The sequence below is a fragment of the Spermophilus citellus genome (genome assembly GCF_964194105.1).
Source record: "Spermophilus citellus genome assembly, chromosome: 9".
NCBI classification, from domain to species: Eukaryota; Metazoa; Chordata; class Mammalia; order Rodentia; family Sciuridae; genus Spermophilus; species Spermophilus citellus.
Window position 1 is genome coordinate 61,371,502 of NC_138191.1, and position 23,802 is coordinate 61,395,303.

Genomic DNA, 23,802 nt, shown 5'->3' on the forward strand with positions numbered 1-23,802 from the left:
GGTTCAACATCCATTTAGATGTCACAAATGTAAGGTTTCTAGTGCTACATTGAAAGATATGAATTCATAGTTCTAGTCCTCTAATAACTTATGGTCTAGGGCTGGGGTTGAGGCTCAGAGGTAGAGTGCTTGCCTGGCATGTGTGAGGTGCTAGGTTCCATCCTCAGCACCACATAAAAAAAAAATTAAATGAAAGTATCATGTCTACCTATAACTAAAAACAAGTAGATAAATATATATATTTTTAAAAAAGAACTTATGGTCTAGAAGGAATACAATATGCACACCTATAACACTCAGTGAATAAGGTGAGTATGTGATCCTGCGGTGTGTTTAAGTGTTGGCTGAACAGATGACTGGATGAAAAATATCACTAGAGGAACAGAGCAATAGAGGGAGGAGAAATACTTAAACTTGGATTAGGGAGAAAAATGGAGCTGGAAATGGGAAGGTGAGGTTAACACTGGAAGAGCTAAAGCAAATAGCTAAGAACCTGCTCTTCATTCTATGGGAATAGAGTACCACTGAAGATCCTTAGCAGGGCAGTAAAATGATATGTATACTTGAAAAAATTAACCTGACAGTCTACATTCAGTACAGCAGTGCACAGATCAGTTCAGAGACTACTGTAATAGTCCATGCATGAAGAAATATGGTAGTAAACTCAAATTGTAGAAAGGAAATATAATATAAATATGAGGTTACCTAGCATGTGAGGCAAGAAGGAAGAAGGAAGTACCCCTTCTCTACAAAGTATTTTGCTTTAAACTCTGCCTCTTATGGTCTTAGAAATAACACTGAGAAGTCAAGGTATTCATTTAGATTAGATAATCTGACCTCTATCCTTCTCATCTCTTTTCTAACTCATTGTCCCCACAGATACGACAGTCAGCCACACTAGACTACTTGGTATTCCTTTCCTTATACATTCTAACCACATTCCCTCCTTATCCCTAACCAACTTCCTCATCTATAAAAGGAGGATAACAGTACCAAATCTCTTAGGGACATGCAAAACACATAGAAAAATGTTTCATACATAGTAAATACCAAATAAATTTAAATTATTTTTATTCTTTCCCCTTAAAACCTTGTCTTTTAAAGTTTCAGTCCAAACTACCTCTAGATTTCTCCAGAAAAAAATTACATTAAATCATTTCTACCTTATTGTTTTTTTTAATTTAATGTTTTTCATGGTGCTATTTATATTCTAGCTCATGTGCATGTGTCTATTTCTCCAATTAAAATGCAAAAGCAGTATTTCCTTTATATTTTATCCCCCATCATGCCAGCAGAGTGATGGAATACAGAAGTCCCAAATAAATAACTGCTGAATTCTGTCAAGTATACTGTAATCAGTAAGTCATTAATTAATTAAAAAATGAATTTAATGGGGCTGGGGTTGTGGCTTAGCGGTAGAACGCTTGCCTAGCCTGTGTGAAGCGCTGGGTTCGATCCTCAGCACCACATAAAAAATAAATAAATAAAATAAAAAATATTCTGTCCAACTACAACTAAAAAAATACTTTAAAAAATGAATCTAATGATTATATAATACATATTAAAACAATGATCGATACTAGAGTTAGTCCCATTTACCTATAATTTAGTAAAAAAGAAATAGTTATTTGTACACAAAATTACAAATAAAATAATATCACATATTTAATGGGAAAATGGTTACTATTATTAGACCTTCAAAGTGTACAACATTGAAGCACACGAGACCATCCTGACAGCTTTCTATACATTCAGCTTCCTAACCGAGTGTTTGATGTGTCCAAGGTCTTTCCATAGCCCTCATTCTTAACAAATGTTTCTTTATATTCAGCTCAAGTCAGGTTTCTTGTAAACTTCTTCTGATTAATTCTAGCTTTGCAATTTATATTAATAAGGTTTACCCCTTCTCCAAAAAAATTAATTATTAGAAGCACAGTCTTCTAAACTGTAAGCTATACCTCTTCTCTACAGTTCAAACATAAGAAAAAAAAAATAATGAATCTGGAGCAGGAGAAATGGCTTTTATTGCTAACTCTCTTTGAGCTGAAGTGATGCAAATGAGTGCCAATAGCTATAGATAAGTGTGCTAGAAAAGCAATTGATAATATCTAGCAGGCAGAGGCAGCCAAGGAATACCAAGTGGGGAGGTACAGGGATGTGCAAGGAAAAACAGAGCCTGCAGCCAAACAGCTGTGCTTACTGACAATCAAATCCCTCAGGGGCTACATCACATCAGAGACTTCCATACTTCCATATCCTTCTTCCTTAATATGACCCAAGTTTCAGGCTCTTCAGGGTTTTAAGCCATAAGATATTAACAGTTGACCATTTCCTCATTCTTCCTACTCAATGCAAAATAAGCCCATGAAAACTCTCAGCATGTTCCATGCATCCCAGATACATTCTAGAACTGGAAAATAGAAAACAAATAGAATACCATGTCTTAAAAAATGGGGCTGTTTGCATTAAAAAAAAAGCCCTTGCCACAGAAGCAAAGCTTTCTTCTCAGCATTATTTGCTTATCAAGGAGTGTTGCAACAAGGTCTTACAGATCAAAAAGGCAGCCTTGGAGAGCGACTGTTGGACATTTATTCCAGCTTCAGAAAACAGACCTAAGAACTAAAAAGTAATATTACATTACTAATGTCTCAGAAACTTCAAAGCAAACTTTCAAGGGCCTACATTCATTGATTTCTGGGATGTCTTTAAATGATTCTTGTTTATCTATTATAAGTACCCAGCATTGGATTATTAGTAGATAATACTGAAGATGAGAACGTTAACAAATAATCATTCAATTAAATAACTCATAGTATGATTCCAAAGATATTTTTTCACTTTTCCATTTGTATCTACGTTATCATTTATACAAACAATTGTACCACCCAACTCCCAGTATGTTCCTGCCGACCCTGCTTATATTTCTATAAAAGGGAAGACATCAAGCTTACTCATGTTAGGAGACTCTGACATATTTCAAGATAAAATAGAAACATGCTTCCTTTCAACTATTACTAGCATTTTTTTCGGCTTAAGAACAAGTGCTCACACTAAGAAATGTTCTGCTTTCAATTAAAAATGCCTAGTTTATTTTTTGAAGAGTTTCTACAGAATAATCTAGTTGCCTATCAATGTATAGAGTAACCACCAGTAACCCAGACAATACCACATTGTCTGTGTCACATGCTGTACCTAACTAGCTTAAATGTAATGAAGCTACAGAAAAGAATACTAGGCACAGCTGATCTCCGAACTGGGAACAGAATACATTAGCCCAGTTATTGTACCCATCACCCTGGAATTTAGAATCCTCTTTCCTTAACACAAGAAGAAAAGGACTGGGGTAAATATATGAGGATTATTCTTCTCAACTATGCCTCAAAGTGCTTCTGGAATAATAAAAGAAGCATGCATTTATGCAGTTTTTATTATAAGCAAGGCCCTTTTTAAGCACTTAAATACATAAACCTCACAGCATTCTTATCAGGTAGGTACCATGTTTGTTTTATAAATGAGGAAACTGATGCAGAGAAAGCTAATTTGACCAATGTCAAAAATCTGGTAAGTGCCAAAGCTGGATCTTAGCACAAATAACTCTTAATAACCACAGGGGGGAGAGAGGGGAGAGGGAGAGAGGGAGAGAGGGAAAGAGGGAGAGAAGTGAGGGAGACCAATCTTGCACGTGACTGAGTCACACTCCCCAGCTGGGTGCTGAGGCGCTCAGTCACAGAAATGTGGCAGAGCTTTCCCCACCATTCTTGGGTTCGAGGGTCAGGGTCTCACACATGGGTGTGTCTTGCTACAGCCCCATGGGTGAAGCTATGCTCACCTGTTCCTTTGTAATATAACCCTTTGCCCTGTTTAGGATAGAATCTTCCATGGAAGTGCCTTGTGTGTGTCCCCTTCTCTTACTGTGCCCTTGGGTGTGGCCCACCCAGGTGTCAGTCAACCTGCTGACAGTGGACATCATGAAAATAGACTCAGCCCCCTGAAACCTGACCCCTTGCCTCATTTGAATAGCTTCTCCTCAATAAAAGGGGTCAGCGCGTGCTCTTGCTCTCTCTTTCTGTGGACCCTTAAGGTCAGAGGGGCCATCACAGTGACCCCAAAGAAAAAGGTATTTGTGTCTCTTGTGTGGTTATTTTGCGCAGCCCAGTCAGCCCAGTTCAACTGGAGTGACCCCTGAGCCTTTTAGTCGCGAGAACAGAAACCCGGCAGAGAAGGAGAGAGGGAGAGAGAGAAATTGTTTTAAATTTTTCTCTAGGATGCATCCTTTCTAGATATTCCTTTCCCTAATCTTTGTCTTCCCAGAAGTCTGAAGTAGACCTTTGTCAATACTTAATACCTTACAAATGGCAATATGTAAAAATGTGGATGTGTAACCGATGTGAGTCTGCAATCTGCATTTGGGGTAAAAATTGGAGTTCATAACCCACTTGAATCAAATGTATGAAATATGATATGTCAAGAGCTTTGTAATGTTTTGAACAACCAATAATAATAAAAAAATACTTAACACCTTACAGTCAAACCTAATCTGAAACCTTCTATGCATACCTGTGTTATTCAATATATTAACTAGCCAAATGTGACTATCTATGTTTAAAAAAATAAAATTAATTAAAACCAAGTAATAGAAATTTTCTATAAGTCATATTACTCACCCTTCAAGTACTCAATACTCAAATTTCAAATGCTGGTAGTGACCATATTGGAAAGAGCAGATAGATATAGTTCTGTCTTGGAAGATCTATTAGATAGCTTAGTTACCTGGCAAACTTTTTCTGTGACAGTAAAATAGTAGATATTTCAGGTTTTGCAGGCAATATGGTCTTTGTAGCAATTAGGAAATGGCTGTCATGTAAAAGCATTCACAGACGGTGCATTAAACAAGAGTCATGTTCCCCAAGTCTCATGGGCCACAGCTCACCGACTCCTATTCTAGGTAACACTGGAGTTTCTTTTTTTTAATTTTTTTATTTTTTATTTTTTTTTTAAAGAGAGAGAGAGAGAGAGAGAGAGAGAAAGAATTTTTAATATTTATTTTTTTAGTTCTCGGCGGACACAACATCTTTGTTGGTATGTGGTGCTGAGGATCGAACCCGGGCCGCACGCATGCCAGGCGAGTGGGCTACCGCTTGAGCCACATCCCCAGCCCCAACACTGGAGTTTCTACTTGGATTTTTCCCTTAGTATTTGATCTTCCATTCCCCTACAACCTCTCTTCCCTAGCTAGCAGAGGAAAGAATTGCACAGGACTATAGAATCACCCTGAACTCGTGGAGATTAACTTCTTTCATGTAACTCTTTCCTCATTTCATCTCCTTCCTCTCCCAAGGGTAAGTATATAGCCTCTAGTCCAGTAGTTTTTAAGAAGCATAAAATACAGATTGGGGGGCCTATTCGGCAAGGACTGATACAGTGGGTCTGAGGTGCAGCTCAGGAATCTGCATGGTAAATGAGCCACCTGGTGGTTTTAATCCTGGTGGTCTGTAGACCATAGTATGAAAAACACTGCTTCCTTTTTACGTAGTAGATGACAGAAGGATAGAAAAGCAGGTGACAAATCCCCGCAGTAGCTGTGATCCCCTAACCAGAGAGAAAAAGCCATCACTTTACCTCAGCAGCCCCAGGAAAGAGGATGCAACTGATGCTTTGAATGGGTTCATCAGGAAAGCAGGGGAAGGAGGCCTGGGGAAGAGCAAGTGTCATCTGTCCAGCCTGGCAGGCAGGGGAAAAAGTGAGCTTTGTAAACAGGGCTGACTTGCTCTTCCCCTAGCATGTGGATTCCCACCCTCCTGCAACCCAGGAGGTGGCAAAAGTATCTTCAAGAGTCTTTGTTTCTTCCCATTATTTTTTTCTGGACAACATTCATTATTTGCTGCAACCAGTTTCTGTGACATTTTGGATAAGAACAACTTTAGTGCCTCAGTTTCCTCATAAAATGAAACAGTACCCAAAGGGTACTCATGAAAAATCAAGTGAATTAATATTTTCAAAGCACCAAAAACACTGCTTGGCTTAGAAAAGTTCTTTGTATTTGTTAAGTAAATAAAAATGATATTTAACATTTAATAAGCACCTGCTATGTGCACATAGAATGAAGAGAAGACAGTAGAAATAAAGAGAACCTCTAGGAAGATGGAAGTTAAAATATGGTTCTACGTGAAAGGCCTTCTTTGGCTGCCTAACCCCCCCTTCTCCTCTTCCTCGTCGCCTTATCCTGATTTCTTTTTCTTGTGGACATTTATTGTTGGACATCTGATAAATATACAAGAAATTTATGCTTTTTAGGCTCATCCACAAAATGTTATACCATGACAGTATCTCTAGCTTCTAAAACTTTTCTTCTAAATGGTCAGAGACTGCTCACGAAATGAATCAGTGAATGAATGAAGAACATTTAATGGATCCCTACAATGATATTTTACAAAGACTAGGTTGTCAACTTTGTATGTGTGTGTGTGCATATAAGTGTGTGTGTGTGTGGTGTGACCACAGATTGAACCCAGGGGCACTCAACCACTAAGCCACATTCCCAGCCCTTTTTTCTATTTTATTTAGAGACAAGGTCTCTCTAAGTTGCTGAGGCTACCATTGAAATCATGATCCTCTTGCCTCAGCCTCCTGAGCCACTGGAATTATAGGAGTGCACCACCACACCGGGTTCTGACTTTTTAATCACATTATATTTTAAAACTTATAACTTGGTAAACTTTCCCCATATTAGAAAGATCCAAGAGTAATATCTGAGTCTGAAAAGGGGAATTTGTATTTTGAATCAAGTTCCAAAAGATTCTAACTGGTTGCTTGACCTGTCTTAGTTTATAGCTTCATTTATATATTTTATTTATCCTCATAGTGTTCCTGAGGGGCAAGGATGGGACAGATATTTCCTCCATTTATAATAATGAGAAAACAGGCAAGAGAGGTTACCTTATCCAAACACAACCTGTTCAATCACGAAGCAGGAAACCAGGCACCTGTCCCCTCCCAGCAGCTCTGCTGACTAGGTAGAGCAGAGTGATTCCAATTATGAGATATTCCCATTGTAGGAACTACTAAAATGACAATCATGGCCAAGTCTCAGAACTAAAAACTCAACGGATATATGAACAGCACCCTCACTAGTCAATCAGCCAGCTTTTCTATCAGCCTCTTAACATCTTTGGACCACTGCTGAAGACACCATCTTTACTTATATCTACGAATAGCAATTATACTTTTTAAATGCCACCTCTTTGCTACAAGTCAAATTAACCAGCTACAATTCAAATTCTGGCATCCTTTGTCAATGTATATGGAGTGGAGAGGAGGGCAGGATCCACAGACAAAAGGCAATGTGTGACACAAATTCTAACTGAGCACAGGTTCCTGCTTTTATTAAGGGGGTAAAGTCACTGAATTAATGAGCAGCAATCCTCATTTCTTTTGATAAAAGGAGAAACATCCAAGTACTGCACCTCTCTCAAAACACACAAAAAGTTACTATTTTTCTTCAAAATAAAAAAACAGATTCAATACTTTGGAGTCATAGAGTTCAAACCCATCTTGTTAGAGATGAAAACAACTGAGGTACAGGGAAGTTAAAAGATGTGTCCAAAGCCACATGGCTAGTTTCTGACAGCACCAGAGTTAGACCCTAGACTTCTGTCTCCCAATAGGGAGATTCCCATTTAGGAGCTGGATAACCCATGTAATCTGGCACTTTTTCCTCCTAGTTTTTCCCTTTAATACTCTTTTGGGTTTCATATAGAAGAAATTTAGTCACTAAATGAAGTATCCACTGACTTATGCATCATAAGTTCCCCATAAATGTCTGAGTGAACTGAACTGAATCTGGACATGACTTACTCCCATAAGAAGCAGAACACTCAATACGACTATCCCATTTGTGATTTTTGGTTTCCATAGTGATAAATAACACTTACTGCTACATGTGGTCTGGCTTACATCTATGAACAAGCATTTCCTGATGAATGGCAACTCCCACAAGATATAATTTCCCAAATATTTCAGACAGCTGATGGAAAACACACACACACACACACACATACACACATTCCTCATAGGAAAGATTAATCACCGATTAGGTCATTTAGCATTGAAAGGCACTCTACATTTGCCTATGGTATGGTTGATATCCTGTCCTTCAAAATTCATTTCAGAAATATAAGAAAAACACTTGGGCTTTATTAACAAACTTAAGAGGATAATAAATTTTAGGATAGTGAGACTCATGCTACAAATTTGATTCCATGGTTTAAATTATAGGATCATTCAATCCTACTTGATGGCAAAGATGTACTTTGTATTTTATTTCTTCGTCTGTTAGCTTTACATTTACAGAAAGGTCCTATTTTTTCTGGCAGTAGCATCCTTCTTCTGTTTCCAGAGCGCACTTGTAACGTACCAATCCTGTCAGTCCACTGTGGTCATAAATGTGGTGCTGTGGCAAAGAAGGAGCCACTGAGAGAAAGCCATGAGCTTCAAAACCCAGCTAGACCCTCACCACCTCCAGCTGGCTTTCATTTTTTGGCAGCTTAGTGTTTCTGTTAGAGCGAGACTTATCAAAATGTTCAAAGTATTAGGTCACTAAAAATACAGGAAGAGAGGGCTGGGGCTGTAGCTCAGTGGCAGAGCACTTGCCTAGCATGCATGAGGCACTAGGTCCGATCCTCAGCACCACATAAAAATAAACAAACAAAACAAAGGCATTCTGTCCATCTACAACTACAAAAAATAAAATAAAAATAAAAATACAGGAAGAGGGGCTGGGGATATGGCTCAGCTGGTAGAGTGCTTGCCTCCCATGCACAAAGCCATGGATTCAATCCCCAGCACCACAAAACAAACAAACAGGAAGAACCTGTGAAGGATATACATGCAATCACCTATTAAGAAACACAGAAGGCAGTAGCACAGCATTTGTACTGACAGTTTTGGGGGTTGCTGATTTAGAGGGGAGGAGTCACATATTTTTTCAAAGAGGACAGGTTGAATTAGTATCTCCATGTTCCTTGGATCTCTATGATCTCTTCCCTGTTCAACTGCAGAAGCCTGTACACACTGTTTCTAAGAACATTTCAACAAAATTGCCTTTGGTGAGAACAAGACAACTGTTCAGTCTGGACAGAAAAAGTAAACCTTTTAAAGCTTCTAGTCTAAAACGAGTCTTTATTAAAAATCAATCTGTATTATTCATCTTGGGTGACAAATTATTCCCACCTAAAAATCTAATATTCTACTCCAATTAAATTCTACTCTGCTCCCAAATTTGGAAATTAAGCAAAACATTAAAACTTTTTTTTTTTTTTTTTTTTTTTGTGGTGCTGGGCATTGTGCATGCAAGGCAAGCACTCTATCCACCAAGCTATACCCCAGACCCTAAAAGTTAAACTTCTTAAAAGTATTAATTCACAGAAGCTTTGAACACATCACTAAGCACCTATTGTCTATGGTGCCATGTAAGAGACACAATGGTGCAGGCTTTTGGTTGTGTACATCTGCCTAAAAGGGGAGGGTCAAAGTTGGGGAGAGATAAATTGTGCAAGAGATTAGGTTTTGTTATGTTTTATAAATTTCACTTCAGGGAAATGAAGTTGCATTTGGTAAGCAGACAGAACTCGGAGGAAAGTTAAATATCTAAATACAGACACTTGACATCAATTAAGATATATTTCTAACAAATTCCTTAATCCTTAAGGGAATTTTCCTGGAGATACGGAATGATGAAACCAAAGTTGGAGAAAGTAGAACAGACCACGAATGTATTGTTCAGAGTACAACTGGGTTGTTCATGTCCTGTGTTCTCTCGAACAAACAAAAGAGCAAAGTCCTAGTCACGACTATAGAAAGACTCCTGTAAGGAACAGATCATCACCAGTTCACCAAACTACCTCTACTCCTCACCTACAGGGCAGTTTTAGGTCCTATATCTTGGCATGAGTGGTATGGCCTGAAATGGATGAGTAACATCTATGAAAACAGCAGAACACTCCCTATGTTGCACTTCCAGATAAGACTGTCCATTATGCACCCAGGGCAGTTCAATTCAGTGCACGTTTACTGAAAAAGCACCCAAAACTTGTAACAAGTTAGAGATAGATACACTCAGGAAAATGATATCCCAATTTATGAAATATAAATTTCAAATTCTGCAAGAGACAACCCAGCACTGAGAAAGAGTCATACAAGGAACTGAGTAATACTAGGTCAATAGAAATACCTTGACCCCTGGTGCCAAATGAAGGCAAAAGCTGTAAGTGCTCAAAAGCAAAACAGAAACATGAGGTAGCATCTGAAAGCAAACAAGCAAAAAGTGATGGTAAAAGTACGAAAAAATATACCCCCTGCCCCCTACCCAGTGCTAGGGATAAAACCCAGGGCCAAGAGCATGCTCAACCACCTGGCTACACCCCCAACCCTACTTCATAACAATTTCATCAAATTTTTACTACAGAAGAGAGATACTGAAGGTATTGAAATAAATCTATCACCTGTACTAAACCATACGTAACAAAGCACTCATTATGTGTTACCAACATTTTTTAATTTTTATAAATCACTGAGAAGTTTTTTAATAAAATTTTATTAGTATGAAACATCAGCCCTTGAGATAATAGTTTAGCTACCTTGTAAATATTCCTACAGGTAGCAGAAACAATGAGAATGAGAAAACAAGGAACTCTATTAACAGTCATCAGAGACCTTAAGAGTAATTATTCCCTGTGTAAATTAATGTAAATACAAATACTCTAAGAATGATAGATTTTGTATTCTGCTCAAATATATTTAAGTAAATATATATTTTTACAACCGATAAGTGGGTCTCTCCTGAATACTGGAACCTCAAAGACCACTACCCACAGGGTCCTTACAAGAAAAGAATTTCTGTGTGTTTTCAATTAATCATTAATGAGCCTCCAAATACCAACTCAACCTCAGGTAATCATCTACTCACTTTACTTAACAAAGCCCAAAAAAAACAAACTGTTGCACCATATTACCCTTGAGACTTACCCTTGAGACGGTCACATTTAACCCCAGATAGACGTAAGATAATTTGACTCTATAAACATAAAACAGCTGCGAGAAAAATCCAGATAGCCATCACACTAAATGCTTGAGGTCTGTACCTTCTAGCAACAGCAAACGGACATTTCTTCACTAGCATTTTACTGAAAACAACTTACATAACTGCAACCTTGAGGCATGAATGAAATGACCTAGGAAGTAATTTCATCATCTATCACTCCAATGCTATATTATTAATTAAGTACCTCATCCCAGAAATAGACTCTGCTGTAGAATTATTTAAAGTTGAATTGTATGTCCAGGTTGAAGGTACGGAGTAGCCTATAGAAATTACCAAATTTAAATCTTCCAAGAATAAAAAAATCTTCCCAGAATACTATTAGTTCACTCAGAAAATTCCCAAACTGAACAAATGTTCACAAACATTTATGGGAGGGATTCCTGGTTTCAGGCTGTCACTGGTTCCTACAGAGTCTGTTTTCCTTACACTGAAGTCTGGTCTTGAAGAATCTTAAGACAAGGCTGGGACTGGATGGCCATGCAAGCATCAGTATGACCAGGGTGAATTCCCTTGGGAAGGGGGAGAGGGGTGTAAAACGACCCTAGCCTCTTCAGAGATAAAATGCTTTGAGCTTCCCTTCTAACTGCACCTACTTCAGAGAAATATTTCCCCAAAGAAAAAACTATGGTAAAAATACTCATCGTTTAATTAAACCCTTCTCTTGCTTTAAAAAAAAAAAATTTACCTGAGGCCAGTAGATACTTCAGTGTTCAGCATTTTTCTAGAAAAAATAAAAGGCAGGCAGATGCAATTTAACTTCGTTTACCTTCTAATTAAGTTGACAAAACCATTCAAGATCAAGAGAGCCACGTGGTTCCCAGATAGCCTGGAACCTAAGTCTACCACTGGCTTTTACACACCTCAACCGATCTCCACATCAAGGAGGGTAGTTCTTCCATTTCTCCAAGCTAGAATTTTTGAGGCTACTTTCAAGCCCTCTAACTCACAAACAGGTTACCAAGACCTAATCGTTTCCCACAGAAATCTTTCCTGCTGTCCTCTCTTCCCCACTGGGGGGGGGCGGGGGGGTCCTCTGCTTCATCTAGGAGCAAGTCCAACTTTCCAAGTGTGTGCTCAGTAATCAAGTGCCCCTGAGTTCAATCCCTGGTACAACCCTCAAAAAAATAAAATAAATGTAGCTCCATGGTAAATTATCCCTGGATTCAATCCCCAGTACCCCCTTCTCCCCAAAACACATTGCTTATAATGATACCTATTATATAACTGAATTTAACAATTAGTTCTTTGTTACTATAAGAACTGATCTGTCTTTTTTAAGGGGGAATAAGGTGAGATATAGTTACATAAATCCTTGGTATCATCAAATTCACAAATGCCTTTCATGCATATGTGGTGTCGTAGTCAGTCACAGCAGAGACAAGCAGAGTAGGCAGAGCAGGCAGAGAGTCTTGAAAAAAACTGAAAAAATCAGAGGATGTTCCCAGCAGTTTATAAAGACTTGAACGCAGGGATGCTTTATTTGGCAAACCCTTTTTATTCAATCTCAATGAAATCATTAGCTTCAATCTTACATTTCATGATTCTAAACTTTTAATGTGCTGGCTACATTCAAAGTTATATTTTTATAATCAAAATGAATACTTTTTGCCCAAAACACCAAATGACATAGTGGGGCGATAAAGATGGCTTTTTAAATTTTTTTCCTGATAGATTGAAACCAGGGCCTTGAACATGATAGGTGAGAGTATTACTACTGAGCTACGTCCCTAGCCCTTTTATTTTATTTTGAGACAGGGTCTCACTAAGTTGCTGAGGCTGAACTTGAACTTAATATCTTCCTGACTCAGCCTCCGGAGTTGCTGGGATTACAGATATATGCCACAGTGCCTGGCTTCAATTTTCCCACCTTTTAAGGTCACTCTTTGGCTTGGCTATGCTGGTAACTGAGCATCCTGAAAGGGAATCTCTTACATTCTGGCCCATCATCCACCTTCTCTTCCTTTCTTTGTGTATTACAAACAAGGACTTTAGTAGCTTCCTAAAAATGAAAGATTGTTAAACTGCTTCTACTTAAATTCTGATCTGCCAATGCTTAGTCCTTCTCTCTTCCATTCCTTGTTATCTGTGTCAAACTTTACATCCTCAAGAATTCCCAAAGGAAGCCAAGCACTGTGATGCATGCCTTTGTCACAGCTGCTAGAGAGGTGAGAGGCTGAGGCAGGAGGATCTCAAATTCCAGCCCAGCCTGTGCAACTCAGCAAGACCTTGTCTCTAAAAAAATGCGGGAGAGGGATACAGTTTAGCGGTAGAGAGCTTGCCTACCATGCATGAGATTCCCAGTACAGGGGGGAAAAAATCCCAAAGGATGTATTTTCTTAAATTATAACCCTGAGAAAAAAGAAAATTTCAAGAAAAGAAAATAAATCCCAGTTAAATTTTTAGTCTTCACATGAAAAGATGCTCTGCATCCTTAGACATTGGAGAAACGCAAATTGAAAATTACAACAAAATACCTCTTCATAGTCGATAAAATGGCTACCATCAAAATGATAATAACAAATGTTAGGCAGATGTGATAAAACTGAAATCTTCATATGTTGCCAGTGGGAATGTAAAATGGCACAATCATTTTGGAAAATAGTTTGGCAGTTCCTCAAAATGTTAAATAAAAGAATTACCATATGCTCTATCAATTCCACTAAGCATACACCCAAGAAAAATGAAAACATCTCTCCACCCAAAACCTTGTATGCAAATATTAATTAGCAGCATTATTCACAATTGCCAAAATATAGAAAATCACACAAATGTCCATTAACCAGTAAAAATAGGTAAATAAAACAAGATACATTTCATTCTAGTTTTATGAACTGAAAAAGTTCTGAATATGTGTTTCACAACAATTTGCATACAAGTAACAATACTGAAATTTGAATACAAATAACAATATTGAATGGTACACTTTGAAAAGTATGGCACATTTATACAATGGAATATTATTTGGCAACAAAAAGAAATAAAATACTGACAGGAGCTACAACATGATTGAACCTTAAAAACATGCTCAGTGAAAGAAGACAGGCACATAAATTGTATAATTCCATTTTATGCTAAATATACAGAATAGGCAAATCTACAAAGATTAGTGGTTGCTAGGGATTAGTGGAATAAAGAATAACAGGACCACCAGGCATGGAGGTGCACGACCATAATCCCAGCAGTTTGGGAGACTGAGGCAGGAGCATGGCGAGTTCAAAATCAGATTCAGCAACAGTTAGGCCCTAAGCAACTCAGTGAGACCCTGTCTCTAAATAAAACACAAAACAAGGCAAGGGATGGGGCTCAGTCAGTGGTCAAATGTCCCGGAGTTCAATCCCCGGTACCCACACCCTCTTAAAAAAAAAAAAAAAAAGATTTAAGAATAGGGAGGAGCAAGGACTGTGGCTCAGTGGTAAAGTGCTTGCCTAGCACATGTGAGGCACTGGATGCAATCCTCAGTACCACTTAAAAATAAATAAATAAAATAAAGGCATTGTTTCCATCTACAACTATCTTAAAAAAAAAAAAGAAAAAAGAGAATGATTTCCAGTGGGTACAAAGTTTCTTTTTGAGTGATAAAATTGTGATGATGGCTACACAACTCTGTGAATGCACTAAATACCAGTGAATTGCATGCTTTAAATGGGCCAATTGTATAGTACATTAATTATCAATAAAGTGGTTTAAAATATATACAAATAAAGTTAAGTGCCTTGTTGGGTCCTTAGACTAAAGCCCCAAAGTTAAACTTGGCTTAACAAAATGCCTTCACGTTTGGAGTTTACATTAGCACTAATGTCTCCCTTTAATGTGAAAGAATCTGATATACTTAAAATCCTCACTACTTCCCTTAACTCCTCTGGCTGTTCTGTGGGCGCAGACCACACCCCTCTCAACAGGTATTCCATGCTCCTGAAGGGCAGGGCTGCAAACGGACCAAGGTAACCAGAAATGACCAGAGAGAGACTCCAGTATAGGGCCTGTCTGGCTTAGTAAGAACAGACAACAGTTTCACCATCCCTCTAAGAAAGGGTTTTGTAAGACGCAGAAATAACATAAGAGGCTAAAACGTAAAGAAAGGAATGAACCAGTAATTAGAACACTTCCAGAAATGCAATGCTCTGGCTGTATGTGTGTGCACCATCTGCTCGAGCACTAGATGCAAGTGTTCTCAAATACGGGAACAAGGATCTCTCAAGAGGACACAGACACATTCAGGAGCCTATGACTTCTCCAGAGTAATCTTTCCATTTTGTCTTTTTATTTCAATGTTAATCAAAAAGAAACTGATATAAATACAAACTGGAGTGTTAACAATCCATTGTTATCAATATTGTGCCCAGGTTGGATTTATGACTGCAGTAGCACCAAGTGTCCCTCACCTGCAATGCTACTCAAGGCACACTGGTAAGCGCAAACATGGTGACAATGAAGTATAAATTAAGACACTTTCATCAAGCAAGACTTTGATTTCATGCCGGCATAAAATGACAGAGGTGGAGCACCGTACTACCCTAACTGCTACAGAGTAATGAGAAAAGGAGAGGGGCAGGTGGGACACACGGTCTACACAGTACTACCAAGCAAAGGTCAAATGACATGAAGGCATGTTCTATGCATAAAGGTACTGCCGAATGAAGGCTTCATGTTAACACTTCAAAATTACAAAGAGGGCCAATGATAAGAAAGGTTGTGTTCAAGTTATTTTTAAAGTAGTGTGAATGAGTTGTTTCTATTGACTTTTTTCAACAGTCTGACACATAAAACTGCACACTGAACAAAAATGAACAAACATTATATTTGTCCCTAATTCTGGTGACAGCTGAATTAGATATATATATTTTATGTTGATTTTAGTAACTCCGAAATGTTAACCTTTGAATGAACAAGATGGTTAAATCTCTAGCAAGAAAATCATCAGTCATTAAAATCGTTACAATCTGTAACTCAAGGACTGCTCTTTGGCGCGGATATGTGGTCTGATGGGGTCTGAAAGTCCTGAGTTAGAAATGCAGGGCCTTCCAATCCATAATGTGCTTCTAAATAACATATTTATGCAAGCAAGTATTCTGTGCATTATTATTATCGAAGTCAAATTTAACTTTGGGGCTTTATCCTATGGAACCTGTAAGACACTTAAACTTTTTATATATATATATATATTTAACCACTTTATTGATAATTAATATAATGTACCATTAATTATCATGAACTCAATCTATACTTGGATCCCAATTAATAACATTATTATTTTTTTTAATTTTTACTGTGCTGGGGATTGAACCCATGGCTTTACACAGGCAAGGCAACATCTTTACATTTTTGTCAAAAAAATTACCATAGTGGGCTGGGGATGTGGCTCAAGCGGTAGCGCGCTCGCCTGGCATGCGTGCGGCCCGGGTTCGATCCTCAGCACCACATACCAACAAAGATGTTGTGTCCGCCGAGAACTAAAAAACAAATATTAAAAATTCTCTCTCTCTCTCTCTCTCTCTCTCTCTCTCTCTCTCCTCTCTCACTCTCTCTTAAAAAAAAAAAAATTACCATAGGTGATTTGGCTTTGGCAAAACAGCACTCATTATATTCATGTGAATTTTAAAGTATTGTTTGTACTTACTTGTGATGTTTCAAATGACTTAATAACTGCTGTAAGTACACGTTATCTATTTCATGTCTGTACATATTAGGTACAACTAAGCAAAGCTAATGTACATCAACAAAAGGGGTTTCCTGTAAACTCCTTTAATGGCAAGAAATTCATTCACAGGCTGTTTGATAATTACTACTACAAATAATAATATGGAAGTGATTTTGTTCATGTTCATTTGTTCAAAAAACATTTGAGATCCTACCGTGTGCCAGGGTGAGTGGGGAACGAGACAGATATATTAAAGCTCTTGTGGGACTTAAATCTACTCGAAAAGGCAAATAAATATAACATGTGTCCTGTTGTTCATGGGTATAACAGATGGACCTGATCCAGCTTAGGGGTCAAAGAAAACCTGAAGGATATGACATTTAAATTAAGACAAAAGAGAAGGAGTTGGCCAGACAGAGCAGCAGAAGGGGAGAGAGAGTGCTAAGCAGGAGACACACCCTGTGCAAAGGCTTGTGGTCACAAAGCAGATCAGAGGCACAGAAAGAGGTTCTGAGTGGCTGTAAGTGAACAGTGGGGGAGGGGTGAGGCGACAGCTCTAGAATGGAGATGGAGGCAGGGACTTCCTCTAGGAGGGTTCTGAGATTTTCTTAAGGAGTCTAGTTTTTAATGCCTTATAAAGGAATCTTGAGGATAAGGAGTTGTCACTAAGGGCTTCACACAGTTCATGACCTCTTGCATTTTTTGCTCCATACCAACCTGAGGCTTCAATGTATAGAGGGCACCAGAGCTCAGAGGCAAGGAAGGCAGCGGCAGTCAGTTGCCAGTAGTCCAGGCCAGATTCCAGGGTCACAACTGGAGGAAGCATATTGGGAAAATTCAAGGGATTATCAGATAAAGTGAAGAAATTAAGTTTAAGACAAAAATTTAGAAGACTTGGCAATTCAGTACAGGTGGGAGTTACGGAAAACGCTCCAGTAGTTAACCTGTGGACAGTGGTATCTTTCAGAAGATGGAAGTATACAAATCCTTGGATATTGAGGACCACCTACATTCAAAGACAGCTTTGTACAAGTTGTTTGAAAGAAATACTTTTGTTTTCCTTGCTAGTTCATATCTCTGCATCCATTATGAAGTTTTTTTTTTTAAAAAAAAAAAAACAAAAACACTACAGACTTGCATAATCACTCACACCCAGAGGCGGCAATATTCAAAACAAGTCTGTGTTCTCTCTGGAAAGTCTTGGTTCAAAGACAAAAAATAGAGAACAGACAAATCTTTTGATCCTCACTACTGACATGGTGCTTCACTGCAAACCCAGGCACTACTTAAGACTTAAAAAAAAAAAAAAAAAAAAAAAAAAAAAGACCTTTCTTTGATGGGACAATGGCAAGAGCTCAAGGTGTACAGGCATTTAAATTTAAGAGACTCAACCCTCTGCACTTCTACCATAGGAATAGGGATTTAAATATCAAAAGAACCCACTTAAGTTCAAGTGATGGGGCGCACCTGGTGAAATTTAACCCAGCATAAAACCTCTCCATGCAAATTCATAATTTCCTAAAAAACAAACAACTCTGGGAAAATTTTCCCATGACCCCTCCCCCTCAGGATCATTTTTAATATTTTTCAAAAATGCTTACAAAACCGGAACAAAGCAATTTTAAAATCTCAAAGGGTCAGAGCAACTGGAATTAGTTTAAGAATGCATTATACATGAAAGACACCAAGGCTTTCTTTATAAACAGGGCATCTTCTTCACACTAAAGCACAAGAAAACAAAGGAAGAACTAAACTAACACAGACCACAGAAAATATCACATGAAAGGAAATTCATGTCTGGCCTAGCCTGCAACAGTAAGATCTCAAATAAACAGGCTTCGTCTACATGGGCTTCCTAAAAACAAGAAGTAGAAAAAGGAGAAGCCCAATAATTTTTGGCATGAGGAAAATGAGACAGGAGAACTTTAGTAATATTCCAAGTTGTTACGATTATGAACAAGGCAAACAGGGGCAGAGGGTCCTGGGAACCCTCCCCTGTCCTGTTTCCATGATCTCCTTTCTGGGTCTCTTCTCTTCCTTCAGGGGTCACAGACAAGAAGACTACTTACACAAGTGATGACGTATTTCATTCATGCCATACCTGTGTAGCAGTTACTATGCAAAGTTCTAAATGCTTTAGAAATAACCCACTGAATCCTCATAACAACCCTACAAGGCAGGCACTATTATTACTCTTCTTTTACATACAGGCAACTTAAGCATGGTAAGGCTGTACAACTTGCCCAGAGTCAAGCAGCTAGTAAGCGATACGATACAGTTGATGTCTGAACCCACTCCATCATCTGACTATGGAGCTCCTGAAGTTATTTAAATGATCTTTTTCATCTCCTATATTCTTACACTTTCTTTAAATGAGGATCTGTGACTTTTCTAATAACAAAGAACTAAAAGACCACTTTCATTTTGAAAAAGCAAAACAAAAAATAAATAGAATCAAAGGTCTTAAATATTTCATCCATGAAATCACAGGGAAAATATGTCTGATCTGCTAAAAGCCAAGAGACTAGACCAGACGACCACTGGCTCATTTGTCACATAAGATCTTCAATTCCACGCCTTTGCTCTCCCAGCACACAGGCAGCAAGGGGAGTGGAGAACACACCCTGGATCCAGTTTCCCTTTACAAGCTGTATAACCTAGAACAAGTTGCTTTAGTTTTGCCAGCCTGTTTTCTCCCCTGACAAATGGGTATACAGTTAGACCAGTCTGCTAGAGGAGACACATGAAGCCTTAAAAATACAACAGTGGTGGGGGGCTGGGGTTGTGACTTAGTGGAAGAGTACTTGCCTAGCATGTGTAGGGCACTGGATTTGATTCTCAGCACATTAAAAAATAAAGATAACGTGTCCATCTATAATAAAAAAAAAAACACATACAAAACAGTGTCCAGCATAGAGTGAGAGGTCAAAAAGTGATGATCATTGAAGAAAGAAATTGTCCAAATAAATACTTGCTTATGTAGATTTTCCTGGGCTTCATCAACCAAATAAACCAAACTTTTGAAGTCATCAAATGTGGACAAAAGAAAGAATGTAAAAATAAAGAAAGTTTCCATTAATGCCTTAGTAAGCTGTTAGTCTTAGGATAGAGAACATTCTTGAGCCACAGAAAAATGACTCCTAGGCTTAGTAGCTAGAGTGTTAGTGCTGCACAGGGAAGTGTTAGCTGCAGGTCCCTGACTTGCCCTTTCTAACATCAAGAGTTACAAAAAACAAGTCTCTTCATTGCTCTGATTCTCCATTTCATTATGGAAATCATTGCATTGCATGACACCAAAAATTCCTTCCAGTTCTAATAATTTGTATTTCTCTAATGACATAACCAGTTCTCTTTCAGTCATAAAGTATGTACTAATGAGATTCTATCATACTTCTAAAAGATATCACTCTGCCAATAAGTGGATCTTCAAAGAGTTCATAATGACTAAAATTCTATGTTGTTTTCTGTAGTACTTTTAGCTACTCCACAAAGTTATGTTAAATGTTCCTCTTAAAGAAAATGAATGCTTCTGGCCCTCCTGGACCTGATATTCTTCTTTCTCAAATACAACATTTGCAATTACAATCCTGGCTCCAAAACAGAAACTTACAGTGAAAAAAGAAAAAACTAAAGCATTACCAACGTAGATTTCTATTCCATAAATCCTTGTATAAAAAGATTTTTCCCTAAACATATCCAACTCCAAACTGATACTTTCATGACCCCTCATCTATGGGGCAGAAAGTGGTACAGCAGAAGCCCACAGGAAGCTAACACAGCAGTGCATGTCTTCAGAGTCATCAAAGGGTCACAGAGAATCAATCCCTGACCACTGACTTGCTCGGGTACAAGACATTGAAGGTGTCTTGCACCATGGGGTAGACCTAAGGCATAGACTGAGAAGAGGACAACAAAAAGTGAGAAAATCAAGAATTATTAAAAGTGCTACAAGAATGAGAAGACAGAAAAAGGGAGGACAGAGGGAAAGAAAAAGGGCACAAAATGAAAAACCACAGAATCACCATCATCTGGAAGGAGAACTACACAGCGCTTTCTTTGCATGTGTTAAATTCACACAAGAGTCCTCACATCATTTTTTCCTTTTATTTTTATTTTTTTTTAATATTTATTTTTTAGTTGTAGTTGAACACAATACTTTTATTTTATTTATTTTTATGTGGTGTCGAGGATGGAACCCAGGGCCTCGCACATGCTAGGTGATTGCTCTATCACTGAGCCACAACCCCAGCCCCTTGCCCTTCTTTTAAAGAGGGGGGAGAAGTCAGCTTATTCACCTAGGGTCACAGAGGTAGGACAGGGAAGAGATGGTATTTTACATGAGTTTTCCCCATACACTGCTCCTCAATGAATGGTATATATACTCCCTGTGACCTCTGAGGCCACTGCTGGCCCAGCCTTTCATGGAAGTTTCAAACTTTTCCAAAGTGCCTGGGGGCTCTTGTCAACCTCCCAATTCTATCATTTTGAAGGACTTTATTCCTTAGATAAAGCAAATATCTGTCTCCCAACAACATCCGCTGCCTGCACTCACAATCATCATCACATGGTGGCTAACAAGGTTTCTTGTCAAAGCCCTTATCAATAATTTCAAAAGATAAAATGGAGAGTATTAAAAGAATTAAGGAAAATCTCAAAAGTATCCCTTTTTTTAAAAAAATGAACTCGGTGATATAGTTAAGAGCTCTAGGATTGGTAAACTTACTAAGGAGAAAGATGAAGATGGGCCTGTCTTTGGTTAGTATTTCATGGAGGATGATATATATTAAAAAAAAAAGAAAAAAAATTAATTAGGTTTTATCATAAAAGTGTTAATATAAAGAGTTATTGATTTAAGACATATCAGAGAGTGCATAGGTTTCTATGTCTTCCAGAAGAGCTTAAATAGCTATTTTCTTTATATGGAAGATATGAGCCTAAGGTAAAATAGGAGATCCTTCACCTACCAAGTGATCCGAATGACCTTCAACTCAAACTAACTACTTGACTTTTAGGCTCCAGATACAAACTGGAATAATACTTGGCCAAAAATATTTTGATATTATTATAAAATGTTGCTTTTTGGCCTTATTGTCCCACAAAATACACTATTCATATAGAATTAAAGACTTAAATTGGGAAATTCATTTATGCAAATAAATAAAATATCTTATATGTTTTATATATCACATGTAACTATTAAAAACTGTACATTTTTAGTGCTCAGTATTTTTACAGGGTACTTTCAAAGTAATTTTTGTCATTTAAAAATCTTCACTTTACTGTTTATAATGCAGTGCTGTAATATCTAGATCTCACACTGGGCATTTGTGGCAAAGCTAACCACAAGCTCTCAGTTTTTTCAATAAGCAAATGATTGAACACGCAGAGGAATCATCATGAAATAAATGGATGAAAAGGCAAGTAGAAATTAGAGCCTGCCAATCTTTTCCTAAGAGTAGCTATTAAAGCATTATGGTTTACATTATAAAAGCAAAGATAACCTATTATGCTACCTGTTCTTTTTGGGTGAAAGCGCAGGGTTGTACATAATCCTGTTTCCCCGTATTTAAAATAATGAGAGGATTATTTCTTTCCTCCATTCACAGTCCTTAGCCCCGAACCATTCTCACTCAAGTAATTTTCACAGCTGCACCTGAGGAGCAAGAGGCAAACAGAATTCTACACTTCAAATTTCAGCAAGTTAAAAACAGAGGAAGAGACTGAAGGCACCAAGGCTGTCACAGGTAAATGCTTGGAGACAGGAGCTAAGATAGTAACAGTCTCTACACTGTCATCACTATCCCTCTGATGATACCACCCTCCATGTCAAGTCCCTCATTTAGAAATAAGTAAGAAAAAGAAGTCAAATTACCTACTCTTACTTGCTACACCTACTGAACACTCTACTGAATACTACAAATAGAACTTGTACTATAAATAATAAAAATTCAGTAACATCTTAAGATTATGTATCTTCATAAGTATCTTAGACACTTGACTTTTGACTGCTGTAATTCTTGTAAAATAACATCAAAAGTGAGAATTAAATTTTACTCATATCCCTTAAGTAGCAATTGTTTATATTTTTGTGTTCCCTTCAAAATTTGTATGAACTTTAACATAGTTGCAATAATCAGTGTAGGGTGAATAAATACTTTTTATATTTATTTCATACATTCTTCTGATTGTTTTTATTTATATCAAAATGTTAACTTCTGTAGCTCAGTGGCAAAATGCTTGCCTAGCATGCATGAGGCACTGGGTTCGATTCTCAGCACCACATAAAAATTAACAAATAAAATAAAGGCATTCTGTCCATCTACAACTACAAAAAAAATTAACAAAAAAAGAATGACTATTACTCATCGCTTAGCATCAGTGAAACGCCCTTGCTCCAATAATAAAATACATTAAAATGGAGATCTATAATTTTCCATCTAGAAATACAGGAAGAAAAAGGCATTTGCTTTTATAGACTCTTTTCTTTCAGAAGACTTAAAGTCACTTGTAATTTGTTTATTTCAATGCCACAGGCAAGCAGCAAAACATAATAGTCCTAATTTTACAGGCTAACAATCTAGTATTTATAAAATTTATGACTTTCTTGATAACACAATGGAAGTTACTTAGTACTAAAACCGTATTTTTAAAAAATCAAAAACACTATTTCACTGGTTTGCTACTTTCTTAAACCTTCGTTTGGGTTTGGTTTATACCATGTCAATGTTTAGATATGAGGCAGCCCCTAAAAATCACTGTGTTAACAGGAATATTCAGAGGTAAAATAATTATCTAGATAGTGACAGCTATACTCTAATCAATCCATCCTAGTTTGAATGGACTAATTGGGTGGTAACAGTAGGCAGGTGGGGTGTGCTTGGAGGAGGTGGGTCACGTGGGCATACCTTGGGGCCTGACTGACACCCCCTCTTGACTCCTCTATGAGCCGAGCAGCTTTTCTCTGCCATGTCCTTCTGCCATGTGCTGTGTCACCTTGGGCCCAGAGCAATGAAGTCAGTCATTTATGGACTGAGACCTCTGAAACTGTGAGCCCCAAATAAACTAC

At 37.8% G+C, this 23,802-nt stretch overlaps 1 protein-coding gene across 8 annotated transcripts in view; it reads right to left on the minus strand.

Moving 5' to 3' along the window:
• The window catches only part of LRRC8D (leucine rich repeat containing 8 VRAC subunit D), a 118,435-nt gene that overhangs the window by 53,397 nt on the left and 41,236 nt on the right, over positions 1 to 23,802 (minus strand). The window contains exon 3 of one of the 8 annotated variants that reach the window (XM_081305047.1): positions 17,454 to 17,549. The exons of the other annotated variants lie outside the window; for them this stretch is intronic. The gene's annotated coding sequence lies outside the window, so the exon portion shown is untranslated. The remainder of the gene's footprint in view (positions 1 to 17,453; positions 17,550 to 23,802) is intronic. 8 annotated transcript variants of the gene reach the window in all.